A 23,022-nucleotide genomic window follows, 5' to 3' on the forward strand; every position below is an offset into this window, starting at 1 on the left:
TTTTTGCAAGGTTTGAGAGGTTGTTTTTTTGGATGGTGGGAAGGCGCTTTACCTGGTCTTTCACCCCCCTCATGTGAGCCACCATCCGCATTGCCACCTCCACTGCTGCCTCCTCTGTTATCTTTTTGGCCTGCCCGTCTGTCATTAACACGAAAGGTGGCCTAATCTTGTCGGCCGGCACCACCGACAGTTGGAGCATCCAACCCCCGTCCACGAAGGCAAGCTGCACTCCGTGGACGTGGGTCCACTCTTTCAAAACATCATCAGACAGCTCTGTCAGCTTGATGTGGACAGGCCAGTGCCTACGGGCACCATGCTGCGCTCTTGTGTCTGGCAGGTACAAATAGTGGAGCCGTGACTTCAGCGAGTTCAAAAGGCTCAGCTGAATCACGGCCCCATCTACATCGTATTTGACCCTCAGGTCAGTGGGAGTGGGGTGACATGCTGGGTGGAGGGGCACAAACACATCCTCTGCATAGAGGAAGGCCCCAGCATCTCCAAATGCAGAGTACGCCCCCTGCAGCGCCTCTGTGTTGGCAGCAGCCGCTACACCAAACTGCCACTCAGTGTGTGCCATGCTTCAATAGCTAATCCAACGATGAACAATCAACACAAAACACAGAACAAACAAGGACAAACTGTGACAAAAACGATGTAAAAACAACAAACAGGGTCTACAAACAGGGTATGGGGACACAAACAGGGACAGAGACAATGCACAGGGTATGGGGGACAGCAGGTAAGCAAGAGCAATGAGATATAGCAGGAGCAAAACGAACAGGGTGTTGCTCTATGAGAGTACAGCAGCCTAATGAGAGAAAACGCCAGTTTGCTATTTATACTATTCCGAAAATAACAAAAGTTAGTTATTACATTAACGAATTTAATGATTTAAGGACTTAAAACAACTTATTCTTATGTAGAATTTGACGAGGAATCCAATGGGACCAATTAGAAAAAGATTAGAGCAGCGGAAATGGTCGAAATCGGCCGCGGAAGTTGGTCCTACCCTGTCTATGTGCCTGCTCCCTATGTTCCCTACCTCTCTCAGCTGACCTCAGCTCCCCCATTTTCCCTGTCTTTGGATGCTGCACAAAATCATCCCTGTACACACACATCCTCACATCCCATCATCCCTTCCTCTACTCTTCCTTCAAGCTATCCAAGCAACATAGCTTCTGCTCCCCCCTTTTCTTTCTCAGCCAACGTGGTGGCAGCAGCAGCAGCTCCAGGGGCCCCGCCACAGTTTAACCAGCTTCAACCTCAGATTTTTCCAACTGGTCTGTCCTACCCCCCTCCCTTCCCCCCTCCCAACCCCTCCTTTCCCCATCACCCTAATGTGTTTCTCCCCAGTGTGAATAACTACACTCTAGCCACAGTGGTGCCATCCACCCAACCAGTTTCCTCACTTAATTGCCCTTCTCCCGTTTCTTCTGCAGTACGCCATCAAATACTCACCGGTAATTATGTTGATCTAGCTCAGCTCCTTCAACCATGTCACGCAGACTCTAGTCTGACCAGGGAGATGCAGACCATTTTCGGGGGTCGTGCAGCTCCGCGATCCAACTCCTTTAAGAGCTAAGGATCTAACTATGGCAGAATTTGCCTTGGCTTTTTCCCTTTACCGGGATATCATTTGCTCCACATAGGGAGGGACAGGGTTCTACTCTTACCGCGTTCTCTTTGCTAACCAGGCTGCCGGCCACTTACAACAATTTAACCAAGGTACATACTGGGGGGCCCTCGACTCCGAACTGTACTGTCGCATTTTTGCAGCCCGCATCTCGCTCTTGTGAGTTATGCGGAGCCCCTTCTCACCCCGCCACAGCATGCACAGTAAGCGCCCCACTACCCCGTTCACATTCCTCTTTTACTGGCACCACCATACGTCCCTCTTTTACCGGCACCACCCCAGTCTTTAACCGTCTTTCATCAGCGGCACCCCCACCTTCCATTTTTCCTAGGCAGTCAAAACCCGATGGCCCTCGGCCTAAGGGAAATGACAAAAGAGGAAGGCCGGTTCTCTACCAAGGAGGCAGGATGGTATGCAACAATTTCAACGATCTGGGTTGCAAGATGTCCAGTTGCCGCCTCCTGCATATCTGCTCCTTCTGTGGTGGTGCACACGCCAGGTCCGTCTGCCCTCACAACCCAACCCGATTACAACTACATCTGCAGACAGCTGGAAAGCACACCACCTCGCCACACCTGTTAAGGTAAACGCGCTAGCTAACGCTCTTCAAAACCATCCTGACAAAGAGTTTGTCTATTTTCTCATCAACGGATTCACAAATGGTTTCCACCCCGGTATCGAAGTACTCCCTGAGAATTCCCACATCTGTCATAACCTCCAGTCTGCTCTCACGGAACCAGATACTGTCGACACCTTATTGGCTAAGGAGGTAAAGGAAGGATTTATGATAGGCCCGTTCAACAATCCTCCTTTTTCAAAGTATCGCATCAGTCCAATAGGTGTCGCCACTCGGAAGTTCTCCGGGAAAAAGAGGCTGATTATTGACTTGTCTTCCCCACATGGCTCTCACATTCCAAGTATCAATAGTGTCATCCCTAGCCCATATTTCTCAATGCAGTACGCAACCATCAATCATGCTATCACCCTCATCCGTCTAGCAGGACACGGAGCATGGCTCTCCAAAGCAGACATAACGAGAGCCTTCAAAGTTCTGCCGATCCATCCAGACTTCTGGCGCTTCTTCGGAGTTTGCTGGAAAGGTGCATTTTATTTCTCAGTGCGCCTCACCTTTGGCTGCAAAAGCAGTCCCAAAATATTTGACAGTCTCTCCGAAGCTCTGTGCTGGATCCTGATTAACAACCACAGGCTTCCCTATCTCATCCATCTTCTTGATGACTTTCTTGTCGTCACTCCACCAGCCTTTCCTCCTTGCTACGGGCTTACCACGTTAGTCAACGCCTTCACCGATCTCGGCGTCCCTCTCTCAGAAGAGAAGACTTCAGGACCCAGCACATCACTTGAGTTCCTAGGCATCACCCTAGACTCAGTTTCATTCCAGGCATCTCTGCCCCTGGAGAAAATCCAGCGCATCACCTTGCTTCTGTCAAATGATCTTCTGGCAGATCGGTGCACCAAACGACAGCTGCTAGCCCTCCTCGGTCACCTCAATTATGCTATTCGCATAATTCCCCAAGCAAAATCGTTTCTGTCCAATCTACTGACCAAATCTGCAGCCGCCCCCTCTCTTCACGATAGAGTTGTTCTCGATGACGGTTGCAAGATGGAAATGCGAATGTAGCAACACTTCCTATCCTCCTGGAATGGGATTTCATTTTTCTATGAGGACTTCATCACTCAGCCAGAAGACATACAGCTATACACAGATGCAGCTCCCTCCATCGGTTTCAGTGTATATTATGTGAGGGAAATGGTTTGCCTCCGCTTGGCCCCCAGAGATCAAATCTCTCGACTCAGAGTCCCTGTCATCGACACTGCATGAACTTTATCCAATCATCATAGCTGCCATACTTTGGGGGCACGAATGGTCCAGAAAATCCATACTGATTCATTCGGACAACACCGCGGTTGTCGAGATCCTCAACAAAGGCCGTTCACGTTCTCCCGCCATCATGCAGTTCATGCGCAGGCTCATTATGATTTCTGCTCGTCACCAATTCATCCTCCGTGCAGCGCACATTCCCAGTCATCACAACAGCATTGCTGACTCTCTGTCTCGCTTTGCCTTCCAGAAATTCAGGCGCTTGGCTCCGGACTCGGATATCCATCCCATACCAGTCCCACCGTTTTCCGCCACAACATACAACTAATCTCTCCCAGAACTCTCTCAGTTTACCTGACCGACTGGAAGTGCTTCAAAACTTACCATGCCGCCTATCAGTTGCCATTTCCCTCTCTCGATGTCATGTCCATATGTAATTTTATTACCCACTCACGTTCAGTCCAAAAGATCCGCTCCTCCACCATTCAGACCTACCTAGTGGGTATCAACTTCTTCGTCGAATTAGTCACCAGCCTCCATTGTCCTTCAACCTCTCACTCCCATGTCAGCATGCTAATCAAAGGCTTGCGTAAACGGGAACCTGCTCTCCCGGCCAGACGCTTGCCACTCACTTCTGACCTTCTCAGCCTCTGCATCCATACTCTACACTCAGGCTACATGTCTCCTACCATCGACCTAACTCTAGAAGCCATGTTCCTGCTGGCCTTCTTCGGCTTCCTTAGGTGTTCTGAATTTGCACCTACTTCATCCGTCTACGATCCATCTCGTCATCCCCGTCTATCAGACATCACCATTCACACCTCTGATTCTCTGATATACTTGCTCCGAAGAAGCAAAACAGACCAGATGGGAATGTCTTCTCCCATCTACCTTTTCCGCCTCAACTCTTATCTCAGCCCATTTGAACCCCTGACCAAGTACATCAACTCCAGGTATGCTGCCGAGGCATCACCTAAACACCCACTCTTCCTCACTGAAACGGGAAGGGTGGCCAACCGTTTCTGGTTTCAAAAGCAGAGTCCTGCAAATATCAGGCATATCTTCTGAACACTACTCAAGCCATTCCTTCCGCATCGGTGCAGCATCCACAGCAGCCAGATCGGGTATCTCTGAGCAAACCATCCAGATCCTCGGCCGCTGGTCATCTCAAGCATACCGTTCCTACATCCATAACAATCTCTATGACCTCCGTCAAGCTCACGCTCAACTCAGCTCTATCTAAAATCCGACACTTTTGGGGGTCTGAATCAATCAATCAATTTAGTTTCAATCAGTTTAATACATGTCCCAGAAGGGCACTTTGGTTCACATCAGGCAGTAGTGGTTATTACAACATCATTACTAGTTTGAGAGTAGTAATAAAGGCACACTTCAGAATTGTAATACATTATTACTAGTTTGAAAAAGTAATAAAGGCACACTTCAATATTATACAATACATATACATTTGTTGCAATATGTACAGATTCCAAAAGACCATCTGCTGCCTTCAGCCGGGTCGCCGCGTGCACAGCGCCACCATTGCAAACTAGCTTGTCAAGTAGCTCGCTGTCAATCAGTGCCAGCTGGATGTATCGGAGGAAAAGTGTGTGGGGGGGGGGGGGGATGATGCAAGAACAGGGCTAACAAGGCGGGGGGTTTGGGTGGGGGAAGAGGAGGGGGGGTTTGGGGGAGTGCGTGCGTGACCATGTGTGTTGGCCTATGAGTCCTTAGGGTCCATGTGTGTGTGTGTGAAGTCTGACCCCCCCCCCCCCCCCCCCCTAGCTGAAACACAGCGGTTGCTGTAGAGATGGCAGTTTTTCCAGTCCAAAGGTCAGGCATCAGATGTCAGGGCGGGGGGGGGGGGGGGGGGGGGGGGGGGGTGGATGTTGCGAGCACAAGTTGCAGTCAAAGCTTCTGGAGAGTTTTGCTGTTAGTGTCCTTGACGGCTGATAACAGGTGGGGGGAGTCCAGATTAAATCAGTTGTTTGGGTTTTTCCCGGTGGGTGCAGCGATCAACAACATTCCGCACACGAGTCTAGTCCTTGGTCCTCAATTTTAAACACTTCGGCTCAGCGACAGTAATATCTCCCAGAAGTAATCCATTTTTGCGATTCGGATCAGAAATTGCAACAGTCCGAGTACTGATGGCCCCAGCCATCAGGAGGACAGGATCGACCAACCAGGAGGGCGTGCCGATCATCGGCTTGGGAAGCCTTGAAAGCTGCCTCCCTCTGGCCGTCGAGCACGTCCCGAAGGATGTTCGCGTAGAGCGCCTGCCCCCGTTGCGTCTCCGCGAGTCGCGCACCCAGGTCAGAAATAGTAGAAATCAGTGCTGTTTGGAAGGTGTCGCCTGGTGGACCACCTGACGTGGCCGGCGGGGAAACTGGGGTCTCGGGAGCTTCCTCCTTGACTGGCGGAAGTGTGTCCGCTAGATCCGCTTTAGAGTGATTGGGGGCCTCCTCCTTGATTGGGGTGAGAAATTTGCCCGCTAGATCCATTTCTGAGTGATTCATACTGTCAGGATCGGTGTCAGACATGGGGATCTATTCGCGGGTAGTTGGGGGCCACGGGGAACTTGGTAGGTCTTGAGAAGCTGGGGTGTTGTGGAACTTGATGGCTGGGGCTGCACAGTTCGAGGTTTGGGAACGGTCGCAGAGATTGCAGAAGTTGCAGAAGTTGCAGGTTGCAGACGTTGCAGAGATTGGTATAATCCTTGATGTGAATTTATGAATCACTGGCCAAGGCCTGCAGGAGCAGGCCCTTATAGACCCGAATATGACATCACCTGTGTTATGACATCACATGTGTTATGACATCACCAGCGAGGCCATCGGAAGGCATGATTGAGACACTTGGTGGAGACACAGGTGGATCACAGGTGGATCATGACATCATCAGTGATCGATGACATCATAGTAGGAATGACGATGTCAACGTAGGAATGATGACGTCATCCTAACACTGTGTGACTGTGAAGTGACATCATCAGTGTCTATGACCTCATTAGCATCATCATCAGTGCTTTAGCATATTGCTGATGATGTCACCCCGATGACATTATCACTGATGACACTCATTGATGACATCTTCACCGATGACATCACAATTGCTCAGTCTAAGTTTGTCCTGCCAGTCGGAGTGAGGGAGTCCAGGGTTTTGGGTGGCCTCAGCAGGCAGAGCAGCCAAGAGTAGTGGTTTGGCATGACCAAGTGGGGGCGCAGTGTCATCATCCCATTCCTGCAACTTGCTATGCTGAGTCTTATCAAATGACTGTTGCTCTTGTAATGGCTTCTGTGTAGGCCAGGGAGATGTAAAAAAAAAGGACCAGCCCATATCTGATCAGCCCGTGACGTCAGTCAAGTATGACGTCAGTTATGATGTATGACGTCAGTTATGATGTCAGTCATCGCCAGTTTCATCCTAGTATATATAGCGAAGATTTTAGCTCACCTTCCTCTCTGGCCGAATCATAGCAGCAGCTGGCATCTTGGCTGTATGTCCCCACTGAGCTCTCGTTTCACATATGGAGTCATATGCCGCAAACTGAATTTCAACTCACGTAGACCGACCTCCATATCCTGTTCATGGTGCCTCAGTGCTGACACACACCACTACAGATGCAATGTGTCTCAGTGCCACTGATGTCGTATCTGCGTGCAGGCAGCTACAATCTCATCGTGCCTCCGGCCTGCCACCGGATTCACCTCGGCACCTGTACACACCACTGGATGGTGCAATTTGTTTCAGAGTCTGGCGTATTTGCAGCTTACGAGCTTGTGTGTGGCCATGTTATTATCGTTCCCGGATCATATTTTTTTCCTAGTATGGGCCGGGATGAACACGCCCCGAACCAATTTGATTGGTCGCCGCAACTGCTTCTAACTGAAAACATGCGGCAAGTAAAAAAGATGTGGTTAATATTAGGGTTAGGGTTTTCTTATCTAACCACGACCATAACCAAACCCTAACCACATTGTTGTACTTGCCTAACCCTAATGTCTAACCATAATGCTTTATAAAAATGTGTGTGGTTTAACAGGGAATTGAACCAGAGCCCTCAGATTGGAAGGCAAATAGCTTTCCCATTAAGCTACAAGCCCTAGCACACCCTGACCTGCATTTTTTCCCAATCCCTAACCCTCATCTTATACATCAAAAGTCCCACTAGTACACGTGTTTTTGTTACCAGGAAAGCAGCAGGGGGTAGCAGCAGCAGCATCACCTTTTAAACTTTTATGTCGCACTCTCAACCCACGTTTGTCCACCGCTGCAGGTTGTCTCTTCTCCCTCCCTTCTCCCTTCTTCGCTCATGGCTGAGCAAAAACTAAATTGAAACTTCCGGGTAAATATTTCAAACTAATGTCATTTAAACAAGAAAATAGCCTCACTGATGCACGTTGGAGGAGAAAAAGATGTTTCAACAAACGAACAAAGCAGCAAACATTGTATCAAAATACTCGTTTTTATGTTAAGATTACATAATAGTGAAACTGTGGCTTTAAAGCATTACTCAAAATGTGAACGTAATAACGAGGGTCAAGATTTATATCGCTGCGGCGTGGCATGCAGAGCCGTCGCGTAAAAACCCACCTAACTTGCAGGGTCTATCTGTTACAAACCTAGTACATTTGCTATTTATAACTGTTTAATTGATCAAACGTTATGAGTATTTTAATCTGTTGTGTCTAAAAATAAAACATGAGAAAATGGCTTTAAACATTCCACAACATTCTATTTTCTACAGTGGCATTCCACTAAAACCATAAAAATAAATATTTATTTTTTTGTTTGATCATTATTCACCATGGTGTACTACGGAGATGAAAGTAACCAAATCACTCAAAATGTCAAAATACATTTTCGATATTCTCTGGCTCATTACCAACAATGGGTTTCCCAAAAGCTTCTTTGCGCTAAGAAGCTAATTTAACCCTTCTTAACACATTCAGTGCCAAGGACGTCTGTGGACGTCCTAAAAAAAAGTAACGAGGAGTGCCAAGGACGTCTGTGGACGTCCTAAAATCATAATTCATATTATTCCATAATTCTGCTGTTTAAGGTCGTACCTAGCCAGTGAGCATGAATCCCTTCAAGGGATCACACGGCGCCACCTTAAACATCGTCACAGGGGCTGCTCCACCCACCTCAGATCCTTTACTTTGTACAGGAGACAGCGGAGAAAGTGGAAACCGATGCATGCTTTCTGCCAGCGCCGTATATATTGCTCTGCCTACAGCGGAGAGTGGGCTCGGCTGCATCCGCGCTCACAACTGAGCTCTTATGCTTCTATCTATCTCCACACGATTTCCTAGAAAGCCAGCATCCGAAGCCGAACGGCCATGCCTTTTCGTTCAGTCGCGTTTGCCCATCAAGGAAATGATGCGCGCTGGGATCTGTCCGGGGCAAAAACGAGAAAACAAACTCTGTGCGTGTGGGAGGAGCCCGCAGCTCAGAGGTGGAGAGGGGAGAGGGGGGAGGGGGGAGGGGGGGGGGGGGGGGGGAGAGGGGTGTGTGACACACAGGCTGCACAGAAACCACACCACACGCCACCACATCAGAAAACACCAGCCAGAGTCAGTGAATGTGCTCGAAATTAGAGTGCAAAAGGTATTCATAAAAGGGCCTATATCTTGGAAAGTAAAAAAAAACGACAGAAAACCCTTGAAAGTGCACTTTTTTGAGAGGCTGTAATTTCATAATGGAACTGTCTAGAAACAAAATTTCTTCTTTGGAAGAAGCAGGAGTGTTCAATGTTTCATTAAAGTCCAGCCCCGTTAATATAGCCATAATAGAAAAAATTCTATAGCTGTTTTCAACTGAATGGAAGTGAATCTGGCACAGGCTCCAGACAATTTTACTGAAGCGCTGTGGCACTCAATGTGTTAAGGCCCCCTTAAGAAGCAAACGCGTTTCCCAATTGCTTCTTTACGAAGGCATGCATTTCCCAAAAGCTTCTTAGCGCTAAGAAGCTTCTTTGACCCTTCTTAAGGCTCCCGTAAGAAGCCAACAAAGCCAACGTGTTTCCCGATTGCTTCTTAGCCTAAAATTATCTTCCGTTAAGAAGGCTGCGTTTCCCAAAAGCTTCTTAGCGCTAAGATGATCTTTCGTTAAGAAGGTTTTGTAAGAAGGGTCTGGGGCATTCTTAACACCTTCTTAATGACAAAACACTGGCAGATCCAGCCGCATCAGGCAAAAGGAGATACTTGTGTCCACTGTTCCTCTTGTGTTTTTCCCTGTTTCCTTTCTTTCATGCACCCTTTAGTGTTTAAAATTGGGGAACACTTGAAAATCTCCCCTCTATGTATGGTTACTTTAAATGTGTTTTAAATGTTTTACCGTAGGCTATATTGCTCTAATCAGAATGGATTCCTTTTGTAATGTTGTGGATTTATATAGCACCTTTCACAGAACCCAAGGTCGCTTAAATTCTGTAGTGTTTCTCGCAATTTTGTTGTATGCTGTGTATATAAAGCAATTTGAACTGCAGTCCATGTCTGAAATAAATAATGTTTAATAGAAGAAGTTGACCACGATTAGGTTATTCTACAACAGTGTTTCTCAACCACTGGGTCGTGGCCCACTGGTGGGCTCAGAGTGCCATCAAGTGGGCCGCAGAGGACCTCTCACATCGAGATGGTGGACAGCTTAAGGCCACCATCTTAAGATGCTTCTTAAGAGCCTTCTATTTTTTTTATTTTTCTCTTCTGTTAAGAAGGCGTTTGGGAAACACTTCTTTGGAGCCTTCTTAACTCCTTAAGAAGCTTCTTAACTCTTAAGAAGCTTCTTTGTTGGGAAACTCAGCCAATGTCTAGCAGCAATCTGCTTTTCCTGTTGCTCTGTTTCATGCTTGGAACCCTGAGTGCCACCTGGTGGCTATTTTAATTATGGATCATTACAATGCAATTCCAAATGCACTTTATATTAAAAGTAGTCACACAGTGAGAAAAAATAAATCATGTATTGAAAAAAAAGTGATGCATCAATTCAAGATGCATTTTATCATTGCATCGTAGCCCTCTGAATCAGAATCGAATCGAATCGTGAGGTGTCTAGAGATTCCCACCCCTACTGTTTACTGAGCTGTGGAGCTGCATCCCAGAGAGAGAGAGACTGGACATCTATGAAAACATCTGAATGTTTTTATATATATATATTTGTTTTTATCAAGTCGGTCTAAATGTTTTCATCACAGTTATAATTTTTTATCAAGTCGGTTTGAATGTTTTTATGATTTTTATAATTGTTTCTAACATTTGTTATAATTGATTTCATCATCTAATAAACTAAAACTAAACTAAACCCTCACTGTGTGGTTTTGGTGTTTTGCGGTAAAAGTGGCTCTCCTCTTGACTTTGCCCAGATATGTGTGGCTCTCATGGAAAAAATAGTGAGGATCACAGCTCTATATACTGTAGATCCCTTTTCGAACCACATACCAACTACTGCAATATCATATGGTGTAATACATTTCCCAGTCATCTCATAAAATTTCAGTTTTTACAAAATAAAATTATACGTGCAATATCCTGGTCTGAGTTCATTGCTCCCACTGGCTCACTCTTCTACGCGTCTCCTGAGGGTATCTGAGTGCAATATTTACCACAACGCTTGCGCAATTTATCAGGTCATCAACAGGATCAACTCTCGTTTATGTGAGCTCGTCCCCCTGCACACAATGCTGGGACCACAATGGAAACAAGCTCTTGAGCTTTCTTGTGCCTGTCCCATTGACATAGTTGGAAATGTATGCGTTTGTATGCTTTTATTTCTGTTCAATAAATAATTCAATCAATCAAACACATATGATACCAGGGGAAAAAATCTTATTACAAGGAAAAAACTAAAAATTAAATGCACTAGCATATGATACTAGAGTATCATATGCAGATATGGAACAAGCTTGATGGTTTCATTAAAATGTCACAGTCCTTTTCATCTTTCAAAAAAGAAGATGAAAGAAATGACTGCCCACATATGTGTAATAATCACTTGTCTGGCTGAGGTATGTTGTAATGAGCAATGTTGACTTAAATTGTATTATGTATCTGGTGTGTGTGTGTGTGTGTGTGTGTGTGTGTGTGTGTGTGTGTGTGTGTGTGCAGGGGCGGACTGGGATCCTAATTCAGGTCGGGCATTAGATACCAAGCAGGCCAGACCGATACGGGCTGACGCGCGTGCCGGCGTCCGAAGGGCACCGGCGAAAAATTTGGGCTGTTTGAAGCCCAATTTGGGCCGTTTGAAGCCCAATTTGGGCCATTTGAAGCCAGATTTGGGCCATTTGAAGCCCAAATTGGGTCGTTTGTAGCCAGATTTGGGCCGTTTGAAGCCCAATTTGGGCCGTTTGAAGCCCAATTTGGGCCGAGTCCAATTTTACAATGAGATGCACCCACTTTAACCATGAATAAAGTAATAAAACCACTAGTAAACCAGTAGGCGGCGCCTGGCCTGCTGTTCAGTGAGTGGCCTGACTGCAGCACCAATTTTTTTTTTTTTTTTTTTTTTTTTTTTTTTTCTCAGGCCAGGCCAGGCCAGGCCACCGGGCATTTGCCCGACGTGCCCGATTATGCAGTCAGCGCCTGTGTGTGTGTGTGTGTGTGTGTGTGTGTGAGGGTGTGTGTTGGGGGGGTGGATGGATGGGTGGATGTGAATGTGCATAACTGTATTGTCTCGTTGCTGTTTGATGTCTTGGGTCCCCTACTATACGCATATCTTGCTTCTTTTGGGTCTACCCAATCTTTCATGTGCCCTATGTTGTGTACTGTACTCAACTGTGAATCTGCATGTTCATTTTTGATGCATGAATAAATACATCTGACTTAAAAGCAAGAGTCAATCTAGAGTCCTAGCTGACACCCAGAGCAAGTGGCATACGAAGTCAGTGCATCAACCAAGTTATGGCTCCCTATTATATAACATAGATGTAGGAACATGTTTTCTTGTGACTATAAGGCAGAAATGAAGCATGGAAGTGTCCCATTAGAATGTCCCTTGAGATGAAAAAAGTGAATTTACACTTTGGAGTAAAGGCTTGTTATTTTATTTGTCACAGACCCTGTCCCTCCTGAGAAGATAGCGGTCCATCAGGTCAGCAGTGAATCAATGTATCTGAGTTGAGGGACCCCTGCTGGTGAAGTGGGAGGTTACATCGTGACCTGTTGCTGTGAAGGAGAAACTGTCCAAGAGCTGACAACAGACACCAACAGCCTGACAGTCGGCAGCCTGAGTCCAGGGGTGAGATACTCCTTCAATGTTTCAACACAACTGAAGAACGGAACCATAAGCAAGCCTGTGATAACTTTCCACCCAAGTAAGTTATTTGCATGATAATGATAATACTACTTTGATCATATAATTATTTATAATTTATGAATCACTTTTTGTTAGCACTTATAAAAGATGCAAAGTGCTTTATGAAAGCAATTCTTCATAAAAGCAAGTATGACAAATGCCACACACATTCACCTTTTCCACTCTACCCCTCCCTACCAGACCCATTTTTGTCCCTTTTTTTGGGGGGGGGGGATCTTTAGAGTTAGATAGCAGGTCAGCAACAGCATGCCACATAGAAGTGGTACACATCATCTGAAAATCTGAGATGCTGTAATCTGTAATAAACATGTTTTGAGTAGGCGTCGAATAATGTTGAAGGTTTAGAGTGTAAGGGCTTCTTCCCCTTATATACACCTCATACACCAGCATCCCCATGCCCAATTACGATATGTCTCCTAAGTTATTGCATCAGGAGGCGGTATTGCAGTGACCAGGACACATTATATATATATATATATACTTTTTTTACACACACAATAAAATAATTTAATACGGCTGGGGCACATGATGTAAGCGTGGCTGCAGAAGCGTCATGCCCATTGTAACTGAGGGGGCAATTGCCCCCTCCAATTTTTTTTTTTTTTTTTTATAAACATAGGCTATAATATTATAGGCTGTGTGGTAGTTGAAACATAGTTTCAAGTTGACGTTTATTTATGTTTGTAGTTAAAACAAAAACATAAATACTGTATAGGCTACATACAGTACAACACAAAAGGCTGTTATTTCCCCTTTGTCGCCACCTGGTGAGTAAATATATATAACTAAAACCATTAAAATTGACAACCGGTCCGCAACTCTTTTTCCCATGTATCTACCAGTCCTTGGCACAAAAAAGGTTGGGAACCCCATGCTCTAGAGGACACTAGATGAGACTAATGGAAGAGAAAACATTTCTACCTTCTGAAAAGGCAATATCAGCCAAAATAAACATTGTGTTACATTGCTTTGAAACGTGTGGTCTCCCTTTTTTGTCAAGTCCATTGAGCCTGGGCAGTGGCAATGTACTTAGTCTGGTGATTATGGATCTTTCCAGGAGGCTGAGCAGTTTGGAAAATAGCCTTATGGTTACACCTGCTCAGTCTGTTAATTTAAAATGAGATATTCCTCTAAATCTGGCTTCCAACCCCACAAATTTTTTGGGGTGCCACACTTCGTGCGCCACCAAAAATCCGGCGCCGCCCCATGGGTGGCACCAGAGGTCACCCCCTCAGATTGTTGGCTTGTATGACGCCCCTGAGCGTGGGTGAGCGGCGCTTGCCAGCGCAATGCACTGTGGTGTAACACGACTCACGGCTAGGCTAGTAGGCAGTCACACCAAACTCCATTCAGCAATCTGGCAACTAATCTTAAATGTGGCCCTGCCTATCAGAAAATTAAATGCCGCCAGAACATAATTTACAAACCTTACGAATCGTTAGAAGCTACTTTCCAATTCGGAATTCATATTATCTCCCAAGAAGCACTTTGTGAATGTAAAATCTCATGTTTGGAAGTGGTTCGCTCTGCTGCTGAACTACCTAAATACTATTCATAAAACATCTTTATATGTTTCCATAAAAAGTCTCAACTTGTATGTTTTAAACCATAGGTTGCTGACTTCAAAAGCCTCGACATGAGACTCAGCCTTCATTCATTCTTCTTCCTGAGTCTCGAAAGAGCTCCCCGATAGGGAGTTGCAGGCTCTGGTAAACTGGCTGTATGCTACATACATGTACATACAGTACAGTTCCTTAATTGATTAATACACAGTAAAATCAAGAACAAGTGAAAGAAACAAGTGGATGAAAATATTGTGCAGGTAAGAGACAAGAAACCCTCATGCGCTTATGCAAGGTCTCTTAAGAAATTCAACCAATATTAACAACTATTTACAACAAAAACATACAATATAAACAAAAACAAGAGAGAATAACAAATAACAAAAAAAAAAAAAAAAAAAAAAAATTAAAAAAAATTAAATAAAATTAAGTAAAATTAAATAAAATTAAATAAAATTAAATAAAATTAAATAAAATAAAATTAAATAAAATTAAATAAAATTAAATAAAATGAAATGAAGTGAAATAAAACAGTGGTGGATGAATAGTAAGAAACTTAAAACAACTAATGGAAATGGGGTTAAAATTATTCTGTGTTATATTCATATTCACAGAGACACCTTTGGAGATCGTATTGGAACATCTGGGGCTGGAGCAACACTACACAGAGAAGCTATCGCTGAGCACAGTACTTCAGATTGATGAGAAGACCATTGCTGATGATTCTGCTAAGTGTCTTTCAGATCTTCCATGGTGTTTTCTGAAGAAGTTAATGATGGTTAATGTGACAGCTAGAAATGTGAAATGTACATCAGTATGTGAGTCAAACTGTGATGCTTCCTCTGGGAATACAGATTTTGATTTGGATAATCTGCTCAACAGTCCAAACTCAGGTGACATGTTAAACCCCTTAGACATTATCACTGCTCTTTTTCTGTGCTCTGATGGCTTTGTACAGCAGGAAATGGCGTTGAAAATGTCCATGTGCCAGTTTTCAGTGCCTCTGCTGCTTCCTAACAGTGACACAAACCAGTGCACACTCATGCTCTGGGCCATGAGAGACATTGTTAAGAGGTACAGACCTCAGTCACTTTCAGAATCCAAGGGCTTTATTGAAGAGAGCATTGTTCTCTCTGAACTTCCCATGGTGTCTTTTGTGAGACTGGGTGACTGCTACTTGTCCAAGTCAGAGACTCTCAACAAGCTTCTGAGCAATTCCCAACAGTATCATGACACCTTTGTTCACCACAACATGGAGTGTGGTGATAGTCCAAGGAGAATATCAGATGGATTGGCTGAAATTAGTTGGTATCTTCCCTGTGGGAACAAAAACATAGACATTTTTGCTGAGCCAGTAGCTGTAGCTAACCTCAGGGGGGACATTGCTTCATTTGAAACCCAATTCTCTTTCTTGTGCCAGACATCTACAGCGGTTTTTGTCTTCTTTGACAAGTTGGACTCTCAGTACAAGCTACTGACACACCACCAAAATGCAGAGGTGTACTTAGTGGGTAACCAACAGAGCAAGAATTTCAATTGGCAGACTCTAAAAAAAGTAGCATCTGGGTTGAACGTGAGAAACAACAACATCATTTTGAAGACCACACAGTTGAATGATGCAGACTTTGTCAAAAAGATCCAAAAAGCAGTCAGGAATGTAGTTGAGAACTCAAGGACCAAGATGCGAGTCGAGCAGATGGCTAATATCGCTCATCAACTGGGAATCTTGGTTGATGAGGATTCCCCAGAGTGTCAGTCTGCCAAGCAAAATGCAGATGCCATCACTGCAGAAATACAAGACATCCCACAGTACAAAGATGCCCATCTCCCCTTGCAAGGCCAAATATGGAAAGAATTGTCGTGTTTGGAGAAGGAAGAATGTAGGCTTCAAAAAGCCGGGGCTGAAAACATAGAAGAGTACAAAAGTAATCTCCTAGTACAGAAAACACAACTTCGGAAACAGCAGAACTGTTATGCCATGTCAAATGCAATGACATGCTTCATAAAGGCAATATCCATCCCAGGGATAGAGAGGTCTTATTTCCTGAAATGGATGCGAATTAACCTTGATAACCTGTCTCGAGAAAAACTTTCTGGGCTCAGGGAGCAGTACAAAGAGGAATGCCAGAAATCTGAAAACCAAGAGGAAATTAAAGACCTTGACAGACAACTTTCCACCAGCTCACTGGGGACTGAACACTTCTTGCGTGAAATGGGTCAAATCTATGAGGCTGCAGTCTACCTTCCAGAAACTGACCCATCACGTCAACAACTACAGCATCTGCCAAAAATGTGTGCAGAATTGCTCCTTGATGGATTTCCCTTGGAGCTTGTAGATGGAGATGCATCCAACATACCTCAGAGATGGGTGAGTGATGTTCTCTCTGAGCTGAATGCTTTGGTGCATCCAAAGAACAAGATACTGGTGATCACAGTTCTTGGAGTTCAGAGCACAGGGAAGTCCACTCTCCTTAACAGCATGTTTGGAGTGCAGTTTGCAGTCAGCAGTGGTAGATGTACTCGAGGTGCCTTTATGTTGCTCATCAGAATCAATGAGGACTTCAAAGAGGTATTGGACTTTGACTTCCTGGTGATCATTGACACCAAAGGCCTGAAATCACCAGACCTGGCACAGCTGGATGATAGCATGACAATGAGCTTGCAACCCTTGCTGTGGGGCTGAGTGACATCACATTAATCAACATTGCAATGGAAAATTCAACAGAAATGAGGGACATCCTACAAATTGTAGTCCATGCTTTTCTCAGGATGAAAGAGGTGGGCAAAAGGCCCAAATGTCAGTTTGTCCACCAGAATGTGTCCGATGTGTCAGCCCATGACAAGAACTTAAGGGACAGGAAACTTCTGTTGCAACAGTTGAATGAGATGACCCAGGCAGCAGCCAAAATGGAAAATAAGGAGGAGAACAGGAGCTTCACTGATGTGATGGAATACAATTCAAGCACTGGGAACTGTTACATCCCTGGACTGTGGAATGGCGCCAGTTAATGCAGGGTACAGTGAGGCTGTTTATGATCTCAAGAAGAACATACTCCAAATGTTGGGAAATTGTGAGTCATCTGCTAACAATGTCTTGGAGTTCATGGAGTGGACAAAAAGCCTGTGGAATGCAGTAAAACATGAGAACTTCATCTTCAGCTTCAGAAATAGCCTGGTGGCTGATGCCTACATGAGGCTGTGCACAGAGTTCAACAAATGGGAATGGGAGTACAAGAAACATATGTACACATGGTTTGCCCATGCTGAAACAAGAATTTCAAACTTTGGTACAGTTGCTGTGAAATCAGAGATATCCGACATGGGAGATTTTCTCAATTATTTGAAATGTGAAGCTCTTTCAGAGCTGTCGAAATGGGAGGAAACTCTGCAACACAATTTGACACAGTACTACCAGCAACCAGACCGTCATGTCCATCTAGTAGAAGGATACAGAGAAGAATTCGCTAACAATGAAAAAAGCCTTCGAAGTGAAATGCAGAGGTCTGTACTTAAACAACTTGACACTGCAGCTGAAATCAGACGGGGGATGATAGAACTTGATAGAATCAAGAAGAGACACACAAAGGAATTAGGACAGAAAGTGTTAAGATTGACTGCAGAATGCCGTAAGAGAAAAGCCCAGATGACAGACAGAGAGCTAAACACAGAATTTGATAAGGTGTGGGATAAAACGGTGAATCAATTTTCCTTTGTTGGATTAGAGATCTATGACATCTTTGCTAAGGTGTATCATCACCTGAGGACAGATTTAACACCCAAGGGGAGTTACGTCAGTGAATTAGTCAGTAAGAGAAAACTGCATGATTGTGGAAAAGAGCCCTTCAAATATGCAGCGGAGGGATTCCATGACCAATATTACTCCACAGTGAGTACATCTCTCAACAACCAAGATCAGATAATTGCTGACAGCATGGCAATGGCTGACAGCATCATAGCTGCTTGCACACTGTTTGTGACTGAGAAAGTGGAAAGGAAAACCAATTATCATGACAATTACATCCTGGAGATCCTACACATGATTGACGATGGACTGACTAAAAATCAAGAGCTTAGGATCGATATTGGGTTTTCAAGTTTCTCTAAAACAGCACATCTGTGGAGTGGCAGCCAGAGAGTTTCAGAAAATGCATGACGACTTCATAGAAGAGAATGACCCTTACAGATGTCTAAATCAGTACAAAGAAAAGTATTGTGCTGATTTTAAAGACCTGTTCCATGCACGAGATCAGTGCCAGAAGAAAGCAGAAGAATTCACCAACCTCTGCTTACAGCCAGCTGTGGAAGCCTATGTCAACAGTTCCTTGGGTCCAGATATTATTGAGGAAATGTTGAAAAGCAAAAATTCACAGCAATTCCTCACACCAACGTTTTTCCAGTACTCAATTTTAAAGGATTTGCTTGCAAAGAAAGATTTTGAGAACTATTCAAGGTACATTTGCTCAAGTGAAGGTTATGTAAAGAAATGGCTACTTGACCAAATTGTCGAACACTTCTCAAAGGGTTCTACAAAGATTGAGTTGGAGGATCGACATCTGAACAAAAGTATGAAGAGTATAAATAAGGCTATCGCAAAGGCCCAAATCAGCAAGAATGGGAACTTGGTGAAATTTGTTGAACATATCTGCAGTGAGCTTAGTGATGAACTGGTCATTTCACAGGATGCTCTGGGAGCTTTCATGACACTCAACAATGCAAACCAGGAGCAGTTTGCTCAATGTCTCAAAACATGTGTGGAAGAGATGGGACAAGCCCTTAGGGAGACGTTTGAAAAAACAGACATCCAAGTGAAACTCAGACAACTTCGTTTCAAGCCCCTGAACGATCTTTTCACCAAGGTGATTGGATGTGGTAAACAGTGTCCGTTCTGCAAAGCACCTTGTGAGGCAGGAAGTAAAGCCCATACTAACCACTGGGCTTCAGTGCATCGGCCCCAGGGTCTTGGTAGAGTCATTTGTAGTAACAAACTTACCATTGAAATATGTTCTTCTCTTGTGGTCACAAGGTGCAAATTCTCCTGCCATGCTACAAATGATGAATTCCACCCTTACAAGAAATACAAAAACATCTTCCCTGACTGGAAAATTCCTCCAGATAAAAGCGTTGAGGCATCAGACTACTGGAAATATGTGATGGCAAAGTTCAACAAGGAGTTTGCCAAAGAGTATAAGGCAGAGCCTGCTGATATTCCTCAAACTTGGAACAAACCTTACATTACAAAAAAGCAAGCAAAGAAAAGCCTCAAAGAACCATTTGGCATCAAGTGAGAGCCTTTGACTTCTAGTGGAGTATATTTTCATCTTATGACATATTTTTTGATCCTAGCGGAATACCCGTGCATCAATATCGAGTGCTGCATTCTCTACACGCCCAACTTGTGCTCGCAGCCTGGCAGGCAGTGAACCTTTCCATGTCTTGTTTGTTCCAGAGACCCATAAATGTAGGAAAATATGTCGAAAATAGCTCTCCAACAGATACAAAAAACATGAACATACATATATGATGTATCTACAAAGAGGTGTAGTCTTAGACTGAATTTCAATCATGGAAGACCAAAAGGCATAGGTAGAGCACCCCATGCTGTCATACCCCTCAGCCCAAATGACGTCACTAAATGACGTCACCATCTCCGACGTCACCTTCTCTATGATGTCACCTTTGCAGGGTGACGTCAGTTGCCCAAATTACGTCAGTTATGACATCATAAATGCCCTTCTCCTGGTACTATATAAAGCCCCCATCACCACAGCTTAAATCACACTTGTGCAGTCATCACTCACCTTGTGCCAGCATCCCGCATTCATCCAGCATCTCCAGAGCAAAAGCTTCACTCAGTCCATCATCATGTCTGAGTCTGAAGACGAGCAGCAGCTTCATACGGTCAACGCCGCCGTGGACGCCTTCCTCCAGAGCGCGATCAACGATCCGACCATCCCAGGGCAAACCTCCGATCCCCAGGCTTCATCTTCGGGCTTCACAGAGGACGCTCCTCACACGAGGGGCCGCAGCCGCAAGAGGCAATCCATCCCCGCGGAGGTCCAAGACGTCTCGCCCGGATCAAAGTCCGTGCAGCACTTCGGAGGCTGTGGCCACGGCAAAAGAGCCAAGAAATCTGTCTCCAAAAAAGCCCCAGCGAAACGCACAGAAACCGTCGGCTCCTCGGCGGACGCTACGAGGCTTCCAGCCCCTCCAAGCCTCCAGGATCCACTGATTGCGACCATTCAATCACTGGTCGGGTCCCTCATCGATGCCCGCCTGAAGACACTCGGGAGCCCCCCGCTCCCCACAGCAGCAGCCCAATCAGCCCCGCCCCAGGTTCCAGGCGCGTGTTCCCCTTTTCAACCGGCATCTCGTCCCGTGACATCAGCCCAGCCAGCTCCGCTTCAGGATCCAGGTGTGTGCGCCAAGTTCCCTCCCCTCCCCGTGCATATCCCCCCGATGAATTCCCTCGCCTCCGCTATCCACTCCCCCGCATACGGAAGGCCATATATCCCACTTGGGGGGGTCTACCAAGGCCACTGGTTCGCTGGCACTTGGCCGCAGCAGTTTGCCGGCTTGGATCAGTCCTCCGCATTATATGAAATGTACCCGATAGTGGCTGCTTGTCACATATGGGGGCGCTTCTGGGCGTGTAAAAGGATAGCTGTCAAATGCGATAATGCTGCAGTAGTCGCCATCATCAATAAAGGACGATCATCTTCCCCGGCCATCCTTTCGTCAGGTGCCTAACCTGGCTTTCCATCACCCATAGTTTTATCATGGTCGCCAGGCACATCCCCGGGCATATTAACATAATCGCTGATCACCTCTCCCGTTTCAATTTCCAGGCGTTCCGCAGACTACCCCGAAGCGGACACGACTCCGACGCTTCACCCCTCCTTTTCTGCCCTCACGCTCTCATAGAGCGCAATCCCCATCTCACCCATTTACTCCACTCAGCTCAGTCCTATATTAGGCAAGGATTGGCCAGTTCCACTATCAAAGCTTACGATGTGGCTTGGCGAATGTTTGCCACGTTCTGCCTCTCCGTCAACCTGCCCGTTCACCCCGTTCTAATTCCCACAGTATGTGCCTTCATTACTTTCTGCGTAGATGTTCGCCACCTCCGCCCTCCATACATTCGCAGCCTAGTGGCAGGCATCCAATTTTACGCCAGGTGCCTAGACCCGGTATTTCCCAGTCTATTTTCAAATCCAGTTGTTAAACTACTATTAAAAGGCATTTCAAAAGCTTTTCCATCTGCCCCCGACTCCTGGCGTCCCGTTACTCTCCCCATGCTACGGCACTTGCTAACCCACCTCAGACAGGGCATTCACTCCACCTTTCTAGACATCCTCTTAGAGTGCGTATTTTCCCTGGCTTTTTATGGGTTCCTCAGAATCAGCGAGTTCACATCCCCCTCCACGTTCAACCCCTCACGCGACATAACTCTCCGATTTAAAATTCTACCCCGACCACTATAGCATCTCCCTGAAACATACCAAAGTAGGCGGAGCCTGCTCTATAATCATTGCTCGCATCCAATCTCCCTTCTGCCCCTTCTCGGCCATGATCCAATACGTTAAAATCAGGCCCCCAACTAGTCCCTTGGCCCCCCTTTTCCTCATTTCTCCCCATCATCACATGACGAGATCCTGGTTCATCCATCACTTCAAGACAACACTCCAGAAATGCAACATCCCTGCAGAGAACTATTCCTGCCACTCGTTCAGGATCGGGGCAGCCACATCAGCAGCCATGCAGGGGGTGTCCTCTGCCTCCCTTCAACAACTGGGCCGCTGGTCCTCATCAGCCTATGCATCCTACATCAGACCAGAGCAAGACGCTATATTATCAGCCCAAAGATCCCTCCTTCCATGACTAAAGAGGAAGCAAGCACTTTGTTGGTGGTGATCAAACTCTCCCATTTCTCATTAATGCGCCCATGCCCGGGCTATCCACGTCCACTCCCATGCATCCCTGCCATTGCTTAAAAACCCCAGTCAGCCCCTCAACTCCCGGCATGCATAATCTCCCCCTGTCAGCCCATGACCTGACTAAAGCATACCCCAGGCGAGCTCCATGACCCCCCCTGTTTTCACTCTCCCAGTTCCTAAAACTTTAAATTCCGTTGGGGGATTTTCTATCTCATACAGCACTGACGCCCCCCTCTCTCATAGCAAGAGGAGCGTCACATCATGGAGTCATACGCCATACTCAAACTGTCTATTCTGATTCAATAAAGATTGTTAAAATGTCTTACAAGTCTCTCATGATTGAAGTGTAGTCTTAGACTGAATTTCAATCATGGAAGACCAAAAGGCATAGGTCGAGTACCCCATGCTGTCATACCCTTCAGCCCAAATGACGTCACTAAATGACGTCACCATCTCCGACGTCACCTTCTCTATGACGTCACCTTTGCAGGGTGACGTCAGTTGCCCAAATGACGTCAGTTATGACATCATTAATGCCCTTCTCCTGGTACTATATAAAGCCCCCATCACCACAGCTTAAATCACACTTGTGCAGTCATCACTCACCTTGTGCCAGCATCCCGCATTCATCCAGCATCTCCAGAGCAAAAGCTTCACCCCACCACCGCCCCAGATCACCACCAATGTCATGACTCCTGTTGGAAACAAATCCCCTTAGGGGGGATTTTCTATCTCATACAG

The 23,022-nt window shown here is 45.7% G+C and overlaps 2 pseudogenes across 2 annotated transcripts; both read left to right on the top strand.

The window, feature by feature from the left end:
• The first annotated feature begins 725 nt into the window (after positions 1 to 725).
• Positions 726 to 18,108, top strand: LOC310780811 (interferon-induced very large GTPase 1-like; annotated as a pseudogene). Its single transcript has 9 exons — positions 726 to 739; positions 1,965 to 2,043; positions 2,133 to 2,216; positions 2,592 to 2,733; positions 4,147 to 4,216; positions 4,325 to 4,426; positions 15,509 to 15,609; positions 15,778 to 17,645; positions 18,070 to 18,108. The product of its transcript is annotated as an interferon-induced very large GTPase 1-like (transcript).
• A 170-nt stretch (positions 18,109 to 18,278) lies between these two features.
• On the top strand, positions 18,279 to 19,632 carry LOC310780812 (interferon-induced very large GTPase 1-like; annotated as a pseudogene). The gene has a single exon. The product of its transcript is annotated as an interferon-induced very large GTPase 1-like (transcript).
• The last annotated feature ends 3,390 nt before the right edge of the window (positions 19,633 to 23,022 follow it).

The sequence above is a fragment of the Poromitra crassiceps genome, assembly GCF_964638095.1.
Source record: "Poromitra crassiceps genome assembly, chromosome: 8".
Taxonomy (NCBI): domain Eukaryota; kingdom Metazoa; phylum Chordata; class Actinopteri; order Beryciformes; family Melamphaidae; genus Poromitra; species Poromitra crassiceps.